Raw genomic sequence first — 20,190 nt, 5'->3', positions numbered from 1 at the left:
ATTGCATAGTCGTGTTGTCTCTTGCACAATAGTGGCCCACGAGGAACAACACAACCACCAACATTTCCACGCAATTTGGGATCACGATCGGGATGATCGCACCTGGTGCTCAGCCCCTTCCTCGATTACTCTTTGTTTGGTTTGATTGGGCTTGTCGTCTGAGGCAATTGGTTAGGATTAGACTGCAGAAACGAAAACGAGGGGTGGGCGCTGCAAGAAGGTGAAGTTATTGGCGTCGGCGAGGTGAGGTGATTAGTCTAGGGTGTTGGGTTGGGTTGGTGTCTTTAATGTTTTCAAAAGTCATTATTTTGACCCGCAACGTTTAAATAAATTAATGTTGTCTTTTGCGTTTAATCCCAACCAATTATTACAACAAAATTATGCTTTAGCAATGAATTTTTTTGCTATAAAAAAACTCCTTTAAAATTTTAGTTGAATACACCTAAATTTTCAGAGAGTTATTTAAAATCTTAATTGAATACCTTTGGATTTGTAAATAGAATTATAATCCCTTAAAATAACAATTGAATGCACACTCCTAATTTTTCTCGCCAAAAGACAATTTCATTGGGCTCTCCAAAACATCTAATTAACGAATGGCAAGTTCCAACAAGTCACATATAACTTTTACAACATTCTTTCTCAATTACATGACAATTTAACAATAGTCTTATCAACTTTCTTTCTCAATTACATGACAATCTGACAACACTCTTAACAACATTCTGACAACACTCTTAACAACATTCTAACAACACTCTAGATTGGCAATGCTCGCACAAATAATGGCCGATTACAACTCTAAGATCTAATGTTTGAATTCCACAAAAATGTTATAGGTTCACATACGAGAGAACAACACATTGTCGTGTAGATAAACCCATACAGAGGCCTTATAGGCTGCCATGTGGAGCAACATCTATAGTGGTTCAAGTTTCTTAAATTGGAATTTCAACTTAAAAAATTTGGCGAGATATAAACTTATCATTGTACAACATCATGTAAGGTTTCAAGAACTTCCTGATCTAATTTAATATATTTAATTTATTAGAGAATAGTTTAATTTTGGAAAGTGTAGTTTTTTTCTTTATATTAGATTGAAATCCTCGACAAAGTTTTTTACTAAGTTCACTTAATATAACATATCCTCTAAACAAATAACATAGTTGTGGAGCAAAAAATAATCGAGAAAAATATGGAGGCGACATGTGGATTCTAGGGTTAAAAGGACAAAATTACCCTCGAGGAATACCATAACTCCTACGCATGAGCAATGGACAATCATGACTCAATAAAGGTCAAAGGTGCTCAAAATAGATAATTATTCAAATCTTATTTCATCCATCTTCATCAAATCTTCTCTACAAGGTAACCCCAAGTCATTCCCTTCAAATTATATTAATTAGCTAATTAATTGATTTACTACTCAATTAATTTATTAATTAGCTAACAAATTATGAATCACACCCAAAAACCCATCCAAGTGGCCGATCCCCATCCTCCTAAAGGGGTTGGTCATACCCCTATAAATACTACCTCATTTTCTCCAAAACTTAATTCCAACTATCTTGCAAAATTCTCTAAATTCTCCAAACACTTTTCCCTCAAAATTCTAACTTTGGCATCGGAGGTTCTTCGGCCAAAGCCCCCTATTCATCGTGGGTGCATAAGGCTCTTGGCCTTGACCTAAGGTGTTATTTGTTTTGAAGGTGCAATTTTGTCCAAGAAGAAGAAGAAGATGGAAATTTGCATCCACAAATTGGTACTTTCATTGAGAGTTAAGTCACACACTCGTAGAAGACTCTCGCATCTAAGGTTTTTCGTTTCCTTACTTATTTGTAGATTTTTCATACGTTCTTATTCTTAGAATTTTTATTTCTAAAAATTCTTTGATAAATGTAAAAGAAAAGTACAATTACAAGAGATTCGACGAACAAAAATTCCAATATTCAAGGATTAGGACCACAGTGATCTATGAGGCTCAACACAACGATGAGTAAAGCGGCACCACCCCCACTGGGCACCACTGTGGCAACAACCATGGCAGTTATCCTCGGCAAGGCCCACAGCGCCACAACCACGGCCAAAGTCGTGCCATCAAGCCCACACAGACCTAAGCCCAAGGCGAGATGGCCCAAGCCACTCAAGCTCAACGTGAACCTAACGCGTTACCAAGCCGAGCCCTAGCCTCGCACCCATGTGCAACATATGTTGAGTAGCCCATTCTCGCGGCCTAACCTGCTCCCGCAGCCCAGCCTGCTTCAGTGGCCTTCCAAGTAGCCCAAATCAGTCCAAGATTAGTTCAACCATCCTGGTTTCAAATTTCATGACCTACGATTGAACCGAGGACATTTTCACCACATTTCTCCTCGGATTTGACATTTCCCAACCAAATCTCGAGCCCGGAGTCTACCACACTTCTACTGCTCAAGGAGATGCATTCCTTCCAAACTCTTCTAACCCAAATAGAGAACAACACTTGTCTCGACAAGTCACATAATTAACGAACGTCAACGCACAACAGACGACCTTGGTGAATTAACTCTTGCAGCATACCAAGATACAACGTGCCCCAGACGAGGTGTCCCAAAGTAGGACAATGGTAGACGAATAACCTCTTCAATAGTGTCCCGGCAAGCAGCCACTAGACCAGCCACAAACCGAGCGTTCGAGCAGTGTACACTCCCGATTAGGGTCCCGAGATAACATATAATTCCGTCTTAGCACGCGAAAGAGCGTGCACTTTCGATTAGGCCCACGGATGAGCATACATTCACGGTTGGGGTCACACTCTGATAGTCAACATGAGTAACCTTCTAGGTGAAGTGTTCATTCGAGGCTAGGCCTACAAGGAGCATCATTCACCTCACATCGGAGTAGGCAGCAAGAAGGACAGAGAGAAACAATCACTAAGTCCGGCTCAAGCTCAACCAGCAGCCTATGAAGAATTCCCTTGCCTACTAGGAACAAACCACATACACCGTAGCCGCGACATAGGCGAGCCGAACATATAGAAAAACAGCCTAGACTAGGTCACATCCGGGGGTAGCCGAGAGCTTCGTTACCCTAACAAAGGCAAATTCAAGAAGAAGTAGAAAGACTTATGACCGAGCGAGTACACAATTTCCAATGCAACAAGGTCACTAACGAGGCACTACGATAGGACATGATCAACATAAGCAGGTCACTCTTCACGGATAAGATCAAGCAAGCAGAGCCTCCAAGCAAGTTTAACATGCCACATTTCACATCTTTCAAATGAGATAGAGATCCGGAGAAGCACTTGAAGCACTATCGAAGCACGATGGTCCTTTATTGGAACAATGATGCCCTTATGTGCAAGATATTTGCCATCATTTTACAAAGTGAGGGGCAAGATTAGTTTCACACTCTACCGCCACAATTCATCCATAGTTTCGATGAATTTTCTTTGGTTTTCACCATAGAATATTCATTATATTGCTTGATCAAGAAAATGTTCTACCACTTGTTCAACGTCAAGAAAAACCCAAAGGAGTCATTTCGCGACTATGTGAAGTGGTTCAAAGAAAAAAAAGGAAAAGATAATCAGATGCAACGACTCGATAACTAGAACAGCCTTCCAAAAATGACTCCTAGCAGATCATCCGCTGTTCGGAGAATGGATCATGAAAGAAGATCTAACTCTACTATACTCTTTCGCTCTGGCAGAAAAGTATGCACTTTGGGACATGGTTCACCGATGCACATTCAAGGTAAATCTGAGCGATCTTGAATATGAAGTCCCCCACTACTCTGAAAGAGATTCAAAGTCTGACTAGACAAGCAGATGTATCTGAAGCAGCAATAAGCTTTACCCTTATACGAGAAGAGTTGGGGGCCCAACTACATATTCCACAGTTCAAAAGCTCTCATCGATGCAGAAACCAGCTACTAGAAATTCAAAAGCTAACTTTGGTGACAATTGTTGCAACTTGAAAGCTCAAGTTATACCTTCAGACGCACGCAGTCATCCTCATGATGCACTATTACGCCTAATCCAGACGTGCAATGATAAAGGCGCAGACACTGGTATTGCAAAGTTTTTTGACGAACGCAACAACTTAGCTCAAAAGGCACACCAAGGGCAGACGAACACTAAAAGGACATTCAAAATCAAGTTTTGTCCTCGTCGCCCCAGAAGATTTTACATAGGAGCAACATACACCAGCAAGTTGAGCATCATTTCCTGCTGCGCGTCACACGGCCTTAGCCGACCCTTGCTTCATAATTCAGCACTAGAGCGACCCGATACTGGCAGTTGAGCATCTCCTGCTACGTGTAACATGGTCCCAGTTCCACGGCTTCCTACCGTGCTTTCACGTCTAGCCTAGGCAACGCAATAAAGCGACGCAACGATGCTCTGAAGGCAGCCAAGCATGCCCTAGCCACGCCTACTTCGCCTGATGGAGACTCTTGGCATTTGCACGTCGACGGCGCATCCAACTACAAAGGCTCAGGAGCAAGCATGGTTCTTGTCACCCCAGACGGTTTGATGTTTGGGCAGACGATTACTCTAGGCTTCAAGGCATCCAACAACGAAGCAGAGTACGAAGCCCTACTAGCAGGCCTCCGAATGGAAAAAAAAACTTGGCAGTGAAAAAGCTTGCAATTCATTCCGATTCCCAGCTAATCACCAGCCAAACTACTAGGGTGTACATGGTAAAACATCTAAGGATGGCACAATACTTAAAGAAAGTACGCAAGAAACTTAAGGCATTTTAGACTTACACCCTCACTCAAGTTTCGCGGGCAGATAACATCCACGAGGACGTACTAGCCGGCTTAGGCTCCGCCTTCGGCCATAAACTTAAAACGCTATATCCCGGTGGAATATCTAGATAAGCCAACTACCGGCAGTCAAAATGTCACAGGTTAGTACAACTCCAAACTGGCAAAGTTTTATTATAGACTACTTGTTCAATGGCACACTCCTCACAGAAAGGTTGGAGTCTAGAAAACTCCAAATAAAGGTAGCACGCTACTATATGTGGAATGACATTCTTGTCCGAAGATCCTATACTAGACTACATCTCCGTTGCCTAGCGCCTCTGGACGACTTAAAGGTTCTAAGCTCAATCCACGAAGGCGTTTGTGGAAATCAGTCCGGAGGTCGATCCTTAGCATAGATGGCCCTTAACGCATGTTACTACTGGCCTACCATGCATCCAGACACTAAAGAGTTAGTGCAAACATACGACCGCTGCCAACGCTACAAGCCGGTACCAGCACTATCTGCCAACGAGCTACACCCACAGATGAGTCTTTAGCCGTTCATACAGTGGGCATTCGACTTGGTAGAGCCAATATCACCCGATACTGGGGGCAGAGGCATGATGATCGTGGCAAATGATTACTTCATCAAATGGTTAGAAGTAGAGCCCATGACAACGGCGACTCAAGCGAATATAGAATGCTTCATAGGGAGGAACATTATTTGCTTTTTCATCGTCATCAACAACGACCTGTAATTCGTAGGCAAAGATTTGGCGAAGTTCTTCCAAAAGTATGGCATCAAGCAGCACATATCCATACCTAGATATCCTTAAGGGAATGGGCAGGCTAAAGCATCCAACAAGACGATCCTTAACTGCCTCAAGAGATCCCTATCCGACAAGAAGGGAAAATGGCCAAACGAACTCCCCAGATGTCTATGGGCATATAGTACCACAAAAAAAAAAAAAAAAAAAAAAAAAAAAAAAAAAAAAAAAAAAAAAAAAACAAAACCAGTGAGACTTCTTTCTCTTTGGCATTTGGTTCGGAAGCAATCATTCATCCTAACATTATCATGCCAAGTATTAGCACTCTACTACCAAGCATTGAGCAAAACAGTAAGGAAATGGCCACAATCTTAGATCTGACAGAGGAGAAGCGTGAGCAGACCATCATCCACATCGCACCCTACCAGCAACAGCTCCTCTCTAGCTACAACGAAAGGGCCAAGATCTAGTAGTTCCAACCTGGAGATCTAGTCCTAAGAAAAACCTTTATCACTGCTCGCAAAGAATGCTCCAAAAAGATGGATCCCATCTGAGAAGGTCCGTACAAGATCAGCAAAGTAGGCGGCAAGGGTAATTACATCCTCGCCACCATGAAAGACAAAGAGATTGAAATGCAGTGGAACGCCTACATTCTGAGGAAGTACCATGTATGACTTTTCGCCACATCAAAGCTCGAAAACTCAAGCAGCTCGACGGGCACCACCTCGCAAGTCGAGGACTATCCAATTTTTATGCAGTTTCTACCTTACAACTAAGATCTCGTTCGTTTCACTCGTTTTTCAATGAGGAATTCAGAAGTAATCTACAACTTGGCTCAGTTGCGTGCTTACAACAACTGATCACTCATGCACTTCAAAATAAGACTGCACCCTTCTTAGGGACTCATCGCAGGAATTACGCCCCTTAAGGGACCAACCATGTTCTCCAATGTGAGAGGCTAAACTAATTCCTCAACACCTATCTAGGTCAACTCTCCAGTGTGAGAGGATAAACTAATTGCTCTCTAGTGCGATAAGGTAAACTAATTCCCTGACACCCACATAGGTCTGCTCTTCAAGGCGAGAGAATAAACTTACACTCCGAATATCCAGACGTGGATGAGCCGGGCTGCCCTGGTATAACTAAGTGCACAATGGCTTGCGCCAGGATTCCTAGAAGTAGCCACAATGGTCTTTTTCAAGGCTTAGCTAACTGAAGGATTTTGGGTCTCTTAGCCTAATCCGTGGGGAATCGGGCCTCAGAGACGGAGGAGGCACATTACTCAGTACACCCTATGGACGGCTGCCCTGGAACCCTAAAGCTACTACCAAGTGCACAAGGTAGCCTATGGTTTTCGGGAAACTGCTTACGGCTTGCCCTTCGAGCAGTAAAGCCACGCTAGACTTATACAACCGCACATTCTTGTGAAAGGTTAAACAAGCTAGCGTCCATATACGAAGCTTTATCCACTGCTAACATGCTACGTAGTCGATAAACTTCACCTCTGTTAAACGCGGAACGACCTACACCAAGTCCTAAAGTGTTGTGATACTTGCTACGCAACCTACAAAATTGGAGAAAGTCAAGGTTAACAGCCTAATGGTCACGCAGACTTGTCTGCTTGTGTAAGTAAGGCGTCCGACTGCCAACCCTATGGCTAACAACTTTGCAAAGTTCTACACCAATGTCTGCCACTGGTCTATAAAGTCTAAAGGTTAGGGCATGAACAAAAGAAGCGAAGATAGAGAAAAGCGAAGGAAGCAAGTTTATTAAATTTTTTAACAAATTTGATAAACGACTAGTAAAGACCGAAATAGTTCAAGCAAAGCAAAAGCAACAAGGAAAACAAATAAAATCCTAAATACTACATAGAAGGCTGCTCCTCAGTAACTAGGACGTTCCACGACTACTCGGTTGCCACACCTTCAGCAGCGGCACCATCCATCACTTTATCCTCGGCTACCCCAACCTAGGCACCACCTTCTTTAACCACTTCACCAATGGAAGCCTCAAAAGTAAAGGCAACTAAGTTTCCTGGAGAAATAGAGAAGGTTTCGAAGTCTTTCCTAGCAAACTCGAAGTCAGACAGCCTACCAAAGAGATGATCAACATAACTTATCTTGTAGAAATCGGCATAACTCTGAACAAGCAAAGCCTCGAGCGCAGCTTTCTTACCCTTCATCTGCTTGTTTTCCTCGACCAGACCAACATAGACGCGTTGCAGCTCATCAACTTATTTCTTCAAACTTTCGTTGATCTTCAGTACACCTTGAAGTTCCAACACTTATGGTTCATGCTTATCAATAACCTTCTTGAAGTAGATCACTTGGTTATAAGCATCAATCAACTCTTCATTCTTTGCATAAGCAGCAGAACAAAGATCAGAAACGGCAGCTCAAGATCTTGAATTAGAGGTATGTAAGATCCAATCTCCTTCTCTGCACTTTTATACTTAACTTGGATCACGTCAAGCCTAGTTTTCAAGTCAACGATCTCTTGGCGAGCGGTTTCAAGCTGCAGAGAAATAGAGGCAGAGGTATTAAACCCCTTTAAAGCAACGAGCTCAGATTCCAACCTCTTGATATTCTCGACAGAAGAATAGGTTTCGGCTACCACAACTTTTGCCACCTCATTGGCAGCCTTGGTATCCTTTTTGTCAAGGAGCATATACTCGGCTGCTAGAATAGCCGTCTTCTGCATCATGGTAAGTAGGGAAGTCTTCCTATACTCGGTCGTATGCTTTGCAAATGAACTTAGGCAAATAACCCCTATAACGCCATTGACAAACTTGGCATAATCGTCTATGTCTTTAAGTAGATCTGGTTTCAAAAGTGCACAGATCTTAGTAGCCTCCCCAGAAGCAGGCTTAGTGGATTTCTCACAACTACCAATGCGAGCAGCCTCCTCCTTCCTACAGACGAATCAGTCTTAATAGTACGGGGAGTAGGCCTTGGCGCCACTTTAGTAGTAGAGTCCACTTTATCGCTCTTCATAATAGCAAGCCTCTCTAAAGGTGAACCGAACTTAGCTCTCAACGAATATCTTAGTACAGACTTCGGCACTAGGGGCATGATAGGACCTCTACGCTGAGCAATCATACTAGTTATTCTTGACATGGCAGGCGCCACATGCTCAGATCTAGCAGCCTTATTTTTCTTCCCATTGGAAGAATTCATGCCAATCACATGCCTTTTAGCAGCAGGCGGACCCTCAGTAGCAGTGGAGGGAGGAAATCTTCAGTTTTTTCTCAACCGGCATCCCTTGAGCAAGCGAGGAAGATCTCTTCTTTCCACCTTCATTCATAGTAAGCCCCATGACAGCGATCAGATGAGCTAATGTATTTGCCTTTATCCTCTTTACCTCATTTTTCGGGAGCAGCCCATAATTTTCTCGACGAAGAGGACTAAGTAGCCAATGCAATTCACGATACTCAACAATGGAGCTCAACCCATACTAGATTTTCCCTCATTTTTTCTCTCGAACCAGCAGGCAAGAGGCATGCATGCCTAGCATTTCAGCAGCCCATGAAGCCCGCAACCTTCTTATTTCTTTCAATTGTTAGCCTGGCTCGGTTGTGGTCCAAGAGCCCAAAAGACATGAACCATGCGGCTTGTCTAGCACTGCTCCCTAGCGCGTCAATCCGCGGCCTTAGCCGCACAAGCTGCCCTTGGCTCTGGCTCAGCCAAGCAGCCGCCACAAGACTTATTCGGCCCGTGCCAAGTCAACTCTTGGCCCCTGCCAGCCGATGTGCAGCACCACCCTGATGGCTGCCCTGTGATAGCACTATCCAAGAAGAAGACAAGGAAAATTAAATTTTTCTTACCTCGGTGCGGCGTGGAGAAGATGAAGAAAGCAACGAAAGGCAGTCCTTTGCACGAGCAAGTATAGAAGATTGCTAGGGGAGGGGGGAACAAATATCCTTTAGCTTTATCTCTCATGTAGGGTAGAATAAATTGCTCTCTAAAGTTGATTTAATCATCTACTTAAGGTAGACTTAAATAGACTTTAGAAGTGATTTATTTTCCTCTTCTACAAGGATCAAATTTCCAATTAAAGAGGGAATCTACATCAAAATAGGAAACAATCCTATGTTTCCTAAAGCAAGAAAATCTCTACACCTGCTGCCATTTCTTGCGAGCAGCCGAACAGGTGTGGCGGCATTTGTGGAGTAAATGATAATCAAGAAAAATATGGAGGTGACACGTGGATTCTAGGGTTAAAAGGACAAAATTACCCTCAAGAAATACCGGAACTCCTATGCGCGAGCAGTGGACAACCATGACTCAATCAATGTCAAAAGTGCTCAAAATAGGTAATTATTCAAATCCTATTTCATCCATTCTCATCAAATCTTCTCTACAAAGTAACCCCCAGATCATTCATTTCAAATTATATTAATTAGCTAATTAATTGATTTATTACTCAATTAATTTATTAATTAGCTAACAAATTATGAATCACACCCAAAAAACCATCCAAGTGGCCGGTCCCCATCCTCCCAAAAGGGTCGGCCATACCTCTATAAATACTATCTCATTCCAAAACTCAATTCCAACTCTCTTGCAAAATTCTCTAAATTCTTCAAACACTTTTCCCCTCAAAATTCTAACTTTGGCATAGGAAGTTCTTCGGCCAAAGCTCCCCCCCCCCCACATTCATCGTGGGCGCGTGAGGCTCTTGGCCTTGACCTAAGGTGTTATTTGTTTTGGAGGTGCAATTTTGTCCAAGAAGAAGAAGACGGAAATTTGCATCCATAATAGTATCCTATAAAGTTCTTGTTTCACAATGTTGAAACAATAGTAATGTTGAATAACTGTATTGACATTAGACATCATATAGTAACCTTTTTTTTTTTTATTAGGAACCAAACATATACATAATTGCTTTTATTTGGTAAAAAGAAAAGACAATTGTCTTTCATTCTGATGAGTGGCTCTTTGGCCTGGTACAAAAGCTTGTTATAATAGCCTAGTACTTATTTTTGTTGCACAACTTCGAGCAGTTCATCACGCAATGTTGCACTTTCTTTGGATCTGTAAAATAAATAAATCATTTTATTGTGCAAATATATATTGAATTGTGAAAGAACTAAAACAATAAACTAGCTACGAAATGAATGTTTTTGGTGCATGCAGTCATGAGCAAATGTATTTGCAAATATAACTGTAAACATAAGAGTACAAAGAGTTTTATTCATACCAGAGCCCATAATTGTACACATAAACTTTGAGCAGCTATAAGTACAATTGCAAAGATTATCCGGTATTGACATTCCATGCTTGCATTTCCCTACACAAAGGGAGGCACACCAAAGAGGCCTAGTCACATTGCACTTGGAATAGCATTTCCCGTAGCAATCTTTGAAAGCCAATAGAGCTTCTTTCCTTCGACTGCTACAAGTATCAACAACATCAGTCCAACAATAATCACAAGTCTCCCAGTAACCGTTTTCTTCTTAGGCTCTAATACACTACTACTCTTTCTCTTTGAACCTCTTTGTGAATCAAATGCTGAGAAAATTTCTGGAATTCATAGCATCAATAGCATTGACCTACCAATAAATGTATGAACTTTAAAGTTGATGAGTGATGCTTAGCTCAGAAAATCTACACATACTAGTTTTGCATTTACTGTTGGATATCATACTTTTTTGGGTTGGCTTATTTGTTTGACTTTATTTAATATTGTTCTTCTCATTAATTTATGTGTAAAAAGATTGTTGAGAAATGCTAAGAGGATTATCTCAAAAGCAGAACTCTTCATGGATAGTTGTCACTTCACAGTTTAACGTTAGTTCTCATGCCAACATTATAAAACATTGTGCAAAATACATAAAGGGACCAAGAATTTATGAAGAGTCTTACTTTTGAGAAATTCCCCTTTTAACATTTCTCAATATTGTTTTGTAGGATATTAGTCAATGACAATCAACTCTCAATTAATGCCTTTCTTCATCTTTTTAAATTACAATGATATCTTCATAGTAATAACTAATGAGGGGGAAATAAATTGATTTCAAACCCGCCATCTACGAGATTCGGACTTCAAACCTCTCACTTATAAGTGAAGATGAATATTATTAGACTATAATACTAAATGACAATACTTTTCTTATCATTCTAGAAAAGTGTATGCATGTAAAGAACCATATACTCAATTCCTTAAAAACAAATTAACCACTAATATCTTTTAGATATGTTGAGAATTTGCTAAGTGTACTACTAATGTCTAAAGGCCAGATATGTTTTCTGAAAATTGATGAGGACATATGAGAAATATCATATGTTTTCTAAAAGCACTTTTAGTTATTTTAAAAGTACTTTTAAATGAGTCTTAGAACATACGTATGATAATTGTATTCCACTATACTACTTACTACTGTGACAAGCGGTAATAATTGTGAGTGAAAATGCAGGATAAAAAGAATCTGTACATTTACTTTTTGTGGTTAAATTTTGTATAGATCGATTGCCTTATTGGGATGTGTTAGGTATGATAAATATAATTATAGAGGATTTATATATAAGTTTAATGACCATTTAAAATAGGATTTTATAAGATATATAGGTGTTACTAGAGTGCAATACTGTAGTAATAGTTGTCTATCGTCCGACAAATGTTCGTAACGTTTTTTTTATGACAAGCGATTACTACTCTGATATAGACTATACAGGGAGAGGAAAAAGTTTGAACATAGGATACATGAGTTGAAGAGGAAAGTCCTATATTTCCAAAGCGCTTTTCATTGAAATACAAGTTTTCATACCCTTACAATTATTAGAAAATTTTATTTTGGTAATTAACCTAACATAAATTGTGCTAATGGTCTTTTCCAATTTCAACAATAGATAAAGAAAGGGTAATGCTAGGGAGATCTATTTAGTATATTAGTGATGTTGCGAATGATGCATACAACCAATGTTCAATGTGATAAACTCATTAATTGATATGGCATGTACATCACTTGCCACATTAGATAGTACACCAATGTAGTGTAAAAATTTAGTCTTGCTAATATTTTTCTAAAAGGAAAAACTCTTACAGATTATTTTCCATATATATAAAAGACCATAAATATGTACATTGAATGAGGCCAGATATACATGACTAATATGTGTATATATACTCTCATGTGGTTGTTCTTTAAACAAATCAAGAAAACCAAATACAAGAAATGGCAAAAAAAATATAAAGGCAGAAAAATATGAAGGCAGTTGTGGTTATTATGTTTTTCCTATTGTTTGCTGCAGAACCATATGCAAGTTTTGATAAATGTTACGCTAATTGTTACTTTCTATGCATCTTAGACATGAAAAAGAGAATTCCTTACGTGCCTAAGAAATTTCTGCCTTGCGCCTGGAAATGCATGAAGACTTGTTTGGTTCGTGGACCCTCTGCTAACCTTTACTACTGCAATCTTTGTTGTTCAATGGATGCTTGTGTTCATTCTTGTGATGGTATTACCTAAGACATACAAATTTAATTAATTTTTGTTCTCCAGATGAACAATTTTGTTAGTTATTTTATTGATCGATTAATCTACTTAAATGGCACCTACCTACAAATTAATTGTAATATGACAGATTCAACGAAGATGGAAGGGTGTGTGAACCAGTGCTCAAACACCAGTTGCATTGTCAAAAGCTTTTAGCCTCCATAGTTATTTGTATTTTTTCTCCAAATAATAAATAAATGAGAAGAGAATAACAATTATGAAGTTCATGCTAATTGTAAAGTTTAACTTTCATTAGTTTTCTTTGGGCACTTCTATCTCCTTAGTTATTCTTATCCATCAAGTGACTACATCTAATAACAAAAAATATGTTGTAGTTAATATCATTTATTCAAAAAGAAAGAAAAAAGTATAATAAGGGATCTATTAATGACACTCCAAGATTTATTTATTTATTTATTTTTGTGTGTACATACGATAAGAGATCACTCAGAAACTAACTCAAAGAGTTGTTACAAACAAGGCAAGTCCTAAGGACCTCATTAATGTTCTTTGGGCACCCCTCTTGTTACAGCTCGTTCTTAGTTTTATCATATATTACTTACCGTGTGTGTAAAATGACCAAATGCCCTTGAAAAGCATAAGTGTTTTACTAAGTTGACTTTTTGGCTCAAGTTTGTTTTATTTTTCTTGGTATTTTATTTTTATAGTACTCGTCGATACAAACATGTAGACATAGGCATAAAAACTACCGAATTGGAGAATCGAATTGAAGCGTATTAAAAAAAATCGAAAAAAATAGTGTTGACTAAAAAAGTCAAAATTGAATAAAAAATAAAACCAGACTAGCTCAGACCAATTCCAATCCCAGTTTTTGTAGTACCAAGAATGGGTGTAAACTGAACCGAACCGAGGATATAATTAATTCCTTAATTAAGTTTATTATTTACATACTTGAGTCACCCAATGATTGGTTAAAACCAACCAGATTTATGTGGTTTCACCTGGTGCATATACACTGAATCCTTTCTTATTAGGTTTCCATTACTTTATTTTGAACAATGTTTGGCTACTCACAGATAAGTAGGAGCTCCTACTCAAAATTCATCGTGTTCGAATCACAGAACTTTGTGCTTATGATCAGAACCGTTTATATTATGAATTACATTGTAAAGATCATCTTTGCAAAAAATGAATTAGAACTAAGGTCGTAGACCGTACGTAATGCTTTTACCAATTTCATTCATTTGTTTTTGTAGAATTCGATAACTAGATAACCTTAGTTTTAATTAATTTTTGTAGAGGCAATCTTTCTAGAGTAATTTATAATGTGAATGGCTCTGATTATAAACACAAAGTTCTATAAATCAGTAATGAACAATATGAGTAGGAACTCCTACTCTTCCTTTGAGTAGATAAGTATTATTCCTCTCATAGACTCAGACTCTCTCGCGAAGTTGAGGAAATTGTAGTAATAGTCCCTTAACTTTAACCTAATTGGAGAAATGGTCCCTCAACTTTAAACCAATTGGTGCAATATTCCCTCAAATTTAACCCAATTATAGCAATGGTCTTTCCAATATGACTCATTGTGATGGAATTTTGATGGAGTCGATGAAATGATTATAGTTGCACATTTTGATTAGTTAAGAGACCAATGTTCATGGATTTTTAGTTGAGGGATCATTGCTACAATATTTTCCTTGAAGACAAATCATTCATCCCTCACTCTCTTTCAATTTCACTCACTACAGTCTCCTCTTTTACTCTTTCTCTCTCAAAGTCGAATCAAATCCTCTATCTCGCAAAGTTCAATCATTCTTCACTTTCTTTTTTAGTTTCATTAACTTCAGTCTCCTCATTTCTCTCTCTAGAAATCGGATTGAATCCTTACCCTCAGGCAATCAGACTCATTTCATCGTGACCCTGTTCGTTGAGACTCGAGAGCATCTCTTCCTCCACCACCCCCAAAAGGTATGATGTTATTTTAGGGCAGTTTAATATAATGGTTTACTCAAAGGCTTTTCAAATAAAATGGTCCCTAAGATTTTCATAAGTCCTCACTTTGATCCTTAAGATTGAAAATCGATAGAAGTCGTTCCTAAGTTTGTTTAGCGTACATCATTTTGGTCATTCTGTAAAAAAAAAAATCTCCGTTAAATTGAGGGTGTTTTTGTCCAATCAACTTCCTCACTTACTTTTCCATTTAACATAGATTTTTCATGAAATGACAAAATGATTGACCATGGACAAACATAAAGACCACTTTTTTCAATGTAGGGGACCAAAGTAATGACTTATGCAAATCCTAAGGACTATTTTGGGTTAAAAAGCCTTATTCAAGTTGATATGGGTTTTCAAATTGAATTGTTGATTTTCTTATTGATCTGGGTTTATTCTAGTGTGTGCTGGGTTATCAAATTGATTAGGGTTTATTCTGGTGTGTACTGGATTTTCAAATTAGGGTTATTCAAATTGATTTGGAATTTGTCATATCCTGGCCTAGGGGGGACCACTTCCCGGGCCCGTTCCACCACCGTAGCACGATATTGTTTGCTTTGGGCCCCGACCACACATTCATGGTTTTGTTTCTGAGAACTCACACGAGAACTTCCCAATGGGTCACCGATCCTGGGAGTGCTCTCGTGCGCTACTCGCTTAACTTCGGAGTTCCCATGGAACCCGAAGCCAGTAAGCTTCCAAAAGGCTTCGTGCTAGGTAGAGATGAGAATATACATATAAGGATCACTCCCCTGGGCGATGTGGGATGTCAAAATCCACCCCCCCTTAGGGGCCCGACGTCCTCGTTGGCACACCACGGCCAGGGTTAGGCTCTGATACCAAATTGTCACATTCCAGCCGGGGGGGGACCACTTCCATAGCCTGCTCCACCACCGTAGCACGATATTATCCGCTCCCGAAACCAGTAAGCTTCCAAAAGGCCTCGTGCTAGGTAGAGATGGGAATATACATATAAGGATCACTCCCCTGGGCTGGGCGATGTGGGATGTCAAAATCCACCCCCCTAGGGGCCTGACGTCCTCGTCGGCACACCACGGCCAGGGTTAGGCTCTGATACCAAATTGTCACATCTCGGCCCAGGGGTGACCACTTCCCTAGCCTGCTCCACCACCGTAGCACGATATTGTCCGCTTTGGGCCCCGACCATGCCCTCACGGTTTTGTTTCTAGGAACTCGCACGAGAACTTCCCAATGGGTCACCCATCCTGGGAGTGCTCTCGTGCGCTACTCGCTTAACTTCGGAGTTCCCATGGAACCCGAAGCCAGTGAGCTCCCAAAAAGCCTCGTGCTAGGTAGAGATGAGAATATACATATAAGGATCACTCTCCTGGGCGATGTGGGATGTCACAGAATTGGTCTGGGTTTCAAATTGGTATGGGTTTATGTAACGGCACTCTGAGTTTTTTTATATTTGCATGGTTGCGGTGAGTGAGTTAACGACATATGTGTTCTGGGTTTTCTTATTGATTTGCATGTGTTTATGGGTTTATTTAACAGCTCTCTGAGTTTGCTTGTTGATTTCTTATGGATAATGACATGGGCTTGCGGTGAGTGAGTTCTCTGAGGTGAAGGTTGATTGAATAGAGCAATATAACTGGTGTGCTGGCTTTACATTTTTATGTTCAAAATGTTTGATTGTGTACTTAAATTGAGATGTTAATAATTGGTGTCTTTCTTGTTTCTGAAATTTGATTCTTGTATGTTCATATTTTGCTTCAGGAGTTAAATCACAAACGTATTAGTGCTCAGTGATTCTTATATGAAAACCGAACCTATGTATGATGTTGGTATGTACTTTCTTGGAGGCACATCGAGCACTCGAGCTCCAGAAACTATTTAGTCCTAGCAGCTGCCAAGGAAGGAAGGAACTGCCAATGCTTGCTTGCAACCAAGGACTTGCTATTCCCATTTGTCATAGGTTTTATAGTATTGCTTTGCGTTTATTATGATCTTTCAGTTTTTAAGTTTTGAATTGGGTTGTACAATTATGACTTTATCTTATGCATTTTGATTTGGTGTTTGAAAAAGATTTGCTGTGATTTGGTTTGTATATTGATTTAGAATTTGATTTTTTTGCTTCTTGGACTAATTGAATGCAAGTCTATAGTTCGGACATTTGTGTTGTTGATTATATGTAACTCTATTTTCTTAAAGCTTAATACAATAGAAATAAAAAAGAGTTATATGCTTTCAGGCCCAAAACCGTCTATGAAATCGAACCGAACTAGAATCGGTCTGGTTTGGTCCGATTTGGTTCTTATAGTCAATATTAAGAAAAACTGAACCAAATTGAAATCGTAAAAACAATCAGTTCAGTTTCGATTTAGAGGGTGAGCTGGATTGAACTGGACCATGCCCACACTTACGAACAAGTGAGCACGGAAGAAACTGAAAACGGCTCTCCGATGACTCAGTTATAACATTTATTAGTTTAAGTATTAGTTTGATAGTTAGAACATTCCAGTAAGGCTCAAGTTTTACTTAATTCTTTCACTTTAGTCCTAACAGTATAACTTAATTTAGGGTTTTTATTTTGAAAACCCTCATTGTCTCTCTTCCCTCTCTTCGATCTCTCCCTCTCGACAACTCTCTCCCTTTCTCAGAAACACAGTTGGCAATCGGCGCAGTGAGTCCGCCGTCACAACCACTACCACTAGAATTCTTGTTGTTTATTTGTTGAAGTATTCTTTCAAATTGACTTATGAAACTTTTGTTGATGATTTATGAGATTTGACAACTATCTTTATTGAGCATGATCTAGATGACTATGACCATGAAATTAATTGTTTATGACTACATGGTATGCGTTTCTACATTAGTTACGTGTACACTAGTATGATCTTTAAGCTAATAGACGCTAGCTCTGCAATCCTTAAATCAATTAATTGTAAATTATCGTTCCTATGGAAAAACACCCAGAAAATAAAATACGTGCACAATAAATAAAAAACCCCCAAGAACTCCCCTAATTTTCTCTAAAAAGAAAACGAAAAAAACAATAGAAAACTGAAAGTGCTCAAAAAAAAAAAAAAAAAAAAAAAAAAAAAAAAAGGTTCATTTGGACAAGCTGGCCATGAACTCTGCGTCCTCGGCCAAATCTTGCAGTGTCTGAGGTGGCAAACAAGCTTCAAACTCTATACTTCCATCTTCTGCCCCAGGAGCCACTGTCAACTTTCCCTCAGCCTTGTTGGATGCGCCACTTCTAACTGCCAGAGGCCTTCCCCAACCAAAGTCATTACCGTACATATTGAACCGCGGTGAGCTTCCCGTCTCGAATGAGTAATCGCTTGCCAAATTATTCAGTTGGAACAGTTTTGGACTCTCTATCCATTCCTCCAAATACTTTCTCACCTCGTCTTTTGTCTTGGAAGCAATCATCTTGTTTATTTCCCAAGCCGCCCAGCCTAGTCCATGCTCGAGCAAATTGCTCACGGTGGATGTCGCCGTGCCAAACTGAACCAGATTTCCGAGGTACTCTTCAGGTAACGGCCATTGGAATCTTTGTCTTAAGCCTATTTGTAAGGTATACTTGGTCTCTTGGTCGGGGTTGAGATGTTTGTTGCGGATTATGGACAACCAAAGATGAGCCAAGAGTGCTTGAAGGGATGAGATCTTAGTGGTGCCCATCTCGGCATTGGCTTTGGCTTTGAGTTGAGCAATTTTTTCTTTCGAAAATTTAAATGTTCTTTGATGGAGGGCGGCGGGTGGTGTGGAAGACCTATTTTTCGGGATTTGATTGTGAAAGTTTGGAATTCGAACCGGAAAATCAATGATGCCGTCAAAAAGTTCACGGCTGAAAATAGGAGGAGGTTGCGAAATTTTTCCACAATTTGCAGTACTAGTTTCTGCATGCCGAGAGATTTCTGACCAAGTATTGAAGAAAAGCCAAAATGTTGATCCATCAACGACAGAGTGGTTCATGGTAAAACCTATGAAAATGCCATCAACCAGCTCTGTTAATTGTACTGCAAGCAAGGGTTTGGACACGCCTTCATAGTTCAAAACTCCATTCATAAAAAAGAATGAGTGAACAATGTCACTGGGAACCAAAACAGGGTCAAGAATATCAGCAACCGTGACACCATCAGCAACAGCATGGATCAATTGGGCTCCGACGCCATTGCAATTGACGAAGAAGGAGGTGGTGTTGTCGTCTTCATTTTCGGTGATGGCAAGACGGCCGGCAAGGGGATAGAAGATGTCTAGTGTGAGGGAGAGGGAGGCTTGTAGGTGTTGGATCAAGCTTTTGTTTGGGTACTTGTCATAAGTAGTGGAGTTTGGTTTGTGGAAGAGAAGGCCCTTTTGGGCGTAGCCGAATAGGATGAACTGCAGATCCCATGGAGTTAACTCAATTCTCTGAGTGGACTCGTTCTGGCTTGTGGGTTGAACAGTGGTTGTGGAGATGCAGCGAACGTGTCCCATCGATCAATAATTCTGTTTGAAAAGAGCACACTTGACTTGGCGGCAACTTGTAAACTTTGTAAGGGGGCAGCGGGAGCCGCATGCTGCCTCTTAGTCAAAACTTTCAACTGAAAATATGACTTTAACACCTTAAATTCAATTTTTTTTTCATATAAAACCCGACATAATTTTTTTATTGAAAAAGAAAAATAAAACATTAATGTTAAAAAGACTCATTGCATATTAATTCAAGTATGAGAATTGTTGGCTTAATTCTATGTATCTGGCATTATGAGTTCATATATATAAATATATATATACACAACACACACACAAAAAAAAAAAAAAAAAAAAAAAAAAAAAAAAAAAAAAAAACCTAATATATGTAATAATACATATAAAAAAAGTAATTTACCTACCATGTACAAAAATGTTATTTGATTCAAAATGTGTATAAATATCTATATATATATGTATATGTATGTGTATTTATATAATTAGACCATATTAATTTAGAAAAACTAATGAAAAAGACTTGAAAAGTTTTAGTTTTAATAAAAAACCATGTTATAAGTTTTGTTTAATGATTAGTACAAGGCCTATATTAAAGTAGTCCAACTAAAAATGACCCAACTATAATAAATTATGATTTGTCGATTTTACTCCTAACTGTTTTAGGTTGAGTTCCAGATTTTCGTCGTTAATGGAGTTCATCATTGTTTTGCAAACCTTCTTCTTTTTCTTTGAAACAAAAATATAGATCCTCATGCTATTTAATTTATATTTTGTATTATTTAGTTGAAATGTGATCGTCGT

General features: G+C 39.4%; 1 pseudogene across 1 annotated transcript; it reads right to left on the bottom strand.

The window, feature by feature from the left end:
• Positions 1 to 17,835: 17,835 nt before the first annotated feature.
• LOC148689593 (putative acetyltransferase At3g50280 pseudogene) lies at positions 17,836 to 19,524 on the bottom strand (annotated as a pseudogene). The gene has a single exon (XR_015958247.1). The product of XR_015958247.1 is annotated as a putative acetyltransferase At3g50280 pseudogene (transcript).
• Positions 19,525 to 20,190: the final 666 nt, after the last annotated feature.

The sequence above is a fragment of the Pyrus communis genome, chromosome 17, assembly GCF_041283825.1.
Source record: "Pyrus communis isolate YQ-2024b chromosome 17, ASM4128382v1, whole genome shotgun sequence".
Classification (NCBI taxonomy): domain Eukaryota; kingdom Viridiplantae; phylum Streptophyta; class Magnoliopsida; order Rosales; family Rosaceae; genus Pyrus; species Pyrus communis.
The sequence above is the reverse complement of the archived record's forward strand: the minus strand, read 5'-3'. Positions and strand labels throughout refer to the sequence as shown.